Source organism: Monodon monoceros, unplaced genomic scaffold (assembly GCF_005190385.1).
Source record: "Monodon monoceros isolate NGI ecotype Baffin Bay Population unplaced genomic scaffold, NGI_Narwhal_1 Super_Scaffold_11, whole genome shotgun sequence".
Classification (NCBI taxonomy): domain Eukaryota; kingdom Metazoa; phylum Chordata; class Mammalia; order Artiodactyla; family Monodontidae; genus Monodon; species Monodon monoceros.
This window is the reverse complement of record NW_021703767.1, coordinates 113,766,522-113,769,033: the sequence shown is the minus strand read 5'-3', so window position 1 is coordinate 113,769,033 and position 2,512 is coordinate 113,766,522. Positions and strand designations below refer to the sequence as shown.

The 2,512-nt window shown below is 42.0% G+C and overlaps 1 pseudogene; it reads right to left on the bottom strand.

The window, feature by feature from the left end:
• Window positions 1–1,354: 1,354 nt before the first annotated feature.
• LOC114890348 lies at window positions 1,355–2,286 on the bottom strand (annotated as a pseudogene).
• Between the last annotated feature and the right edge of the window lie 226 nt (window positions 2,287–2,512).

Sequence of the window (2,512 nt, the reverse complement as noted above, 5' to 3'; positions counted from 1 at the left end):
GCAATTTTAAGTCCATGTGTAAATCATTTGACATTCTAGCAAAATACAAAGAAACGAGTTGTAATTAAGATGTACTCAACCTGATAAACATTGGGGTAAGGACTAAAACTATATAATTAGCCCCCAAACAGTAAAACACTAATTAACTAAGCCCACCTCAAGTCCTCAATTAACTAAAATTTTAACTTCCATACTTCATTTTTTTTGAAAAAAAAAAGTGTTTTAATTATAAAAGCAATTGTCACAACAATCAAGAAAGTTTAGAAAATGGAGCAAAATCACCCTTAATGCCACAAGCAATAAACATGTTATCTTTTAAATGTATTTACCCATTGTTTTGTGATTTTCACAGTAAAAAAACAAGGAGTACCTACAATTCTGGATTTGTCAATTTTACCCTGAAACTATGAATTTTTGATTTTTATAGCTTAAGTTTATTTAATACAAGTTAAAATTGTTATATTTTTCTTTCTGATAAATTTAACTTTTAAGTAGTGGCCCTCTTTATCACTAGTACTGTTTTTTTGTTGTTGTTGTTTTTGTGTGTGTCTTAAAATCTATTTTGTCAAATATTAAGGTAATTATCCCAGTTCTCTTTTTATGGATATTTATCTGATATATCTTTCCTGTCTCCCTCCCCTTCCCCCTCCCTTTCTCCCCCTCCTCCTTCTCCCCTCCTCCCTTCTCTTCCATCTCTCTCTCTCTCACTTTCCCTGTCCTTAAATTTTACATGTCTCTTCACTTAGCTGGATTTTGGCTTTCTGTCTAATATGCAGTCTAATTTTTTTTTCTTTACTGTACAAAAAATGGTTTTATTAATTACCCCAACTGCACCTCTGTTCATGCTCTAGGTCACCCTTGTTTCTCAGATTCAACCCAGGCTCATAGGCAAGTTACCAGATTAGCAAATAGGAGAACTGTTCTGCAAAACGGCAACTGTCAGCTTAAGACATTACTAACATTGCAGAAGGAAGCAAGGTTACTAGGGAAGTGTGGACACCCCAGGATAATGATTTCTGGGACAGGAAACCCTCTGAAAGAGCCAGTCCGACTGTCTATCCCTCGAGCTTGCACTCTGTCCCAGAAGCCCCGACACGTCTACGGGCCTCTCAGAGTGCTCCCTTTGTGCTCCCTGGCTGGAGCAGAGGAGGATGGAGATATATGGAAGGTTGGTCAGGCTCAGTTTTTAAAAATGAAGTCACTACTAGAAATATGGAGCAAGGGGCAGAGACCCCTGGTGCAATCACATGCTGAATCATTGACTTCCCAGAGAGCCGGCTCCTTACAGGTTCCTTCAGTCCATGGAAGTGCTCAGAGCGGGGCGGGCCAGGGTGGCCACGGAGCTGAGCCTGCCTCACTGCATGCCGAGCCACTGCTCCTGGCCAGCCCACTGGGCCGCCTCACTGTCGCTGCCCCCCAGGTCCCCTTCTTCCCCACTCCCTTCCATGTGGTCCACGTCTTCCTCCTGAGTGGCATCCGCGGGACTCTTCTCCTTCTCCACCTTCTGCATCCCCTCTAGAGACTTCTGGTCACTGGGGTCCAAACTAGGGGACAACCAAACAAAGGAAAGGCCTGAATCTCTGCCTTGCTTCTTCCTGGCTAATGCGTCATCTCCCTGGCACAGCAGTGAAATGACCACCCAGTCACAGAGAAACTGCTAATGCCTGGCCTCTCCAAACAACTCCAGTTCCATAGGCAGGATTGAGGGAGTCCACCACTTAGTGCTATACTGTACTGGTCCATTGCTTCCTGATACTCACTGACAGCTACAAGGAAATCTAGGGTCCGAGGCAGGACACAGTCTCTGATTAGCTAGCGTGTTCCGCAGCAAAGCAATTCCAACTTCGTATTTCTGTTCTCTGGTAAGTAGCTCTGCTTTTTTCTCCGCAGCCTTAATATAGTTCAGCCTTTGGGTCAGGGCTTTATCTAATAAAGTTTTGCTTTCTCCTGTGTCACTGGGTCTTCAAGACAAATGGTGGCTGAAAGGGTAAGGGTCTGTGCGTTGGCTCCTAGAGTTTTGTAAACATAGTTACCCATTACCATTGCTTCATGAATACTGTTGGAGGCTAAGTAACATTCGATGAGACCTTCATAACAATCTAAGCGACAAGGTGCAAGACATATAGCCTCCCGAAAGTGGATTATTGCTTCTTGGACTCTTCCCATGTTTCTAAATGCTGCTCCCTTAAGTAGCAAAGCTCGAACACTATTACTGTTCAGCTGAATGGCCTTGGCTCCTAAATAGAGGGCTTGGGGGTAGTGTTTATCCTTTAATTTTTTATTCATGTGGAACTTGTATGTTCAATTTCTATTGTTTTAGTGTTACCCTGGAAATTTTACCATGCATATTTAATAGAACAAAGCTTTAAATTAAATAATATCTTAAACTCTCCAACAGACAATCCAAGAACCTTAGAACACTTTAAGTCTGATCACGCCTCTCCAGACTTTTTACGCAGGTATTTATATACATGTATTTATATGTTTCCTATTTTATTTACTTACCATTCCT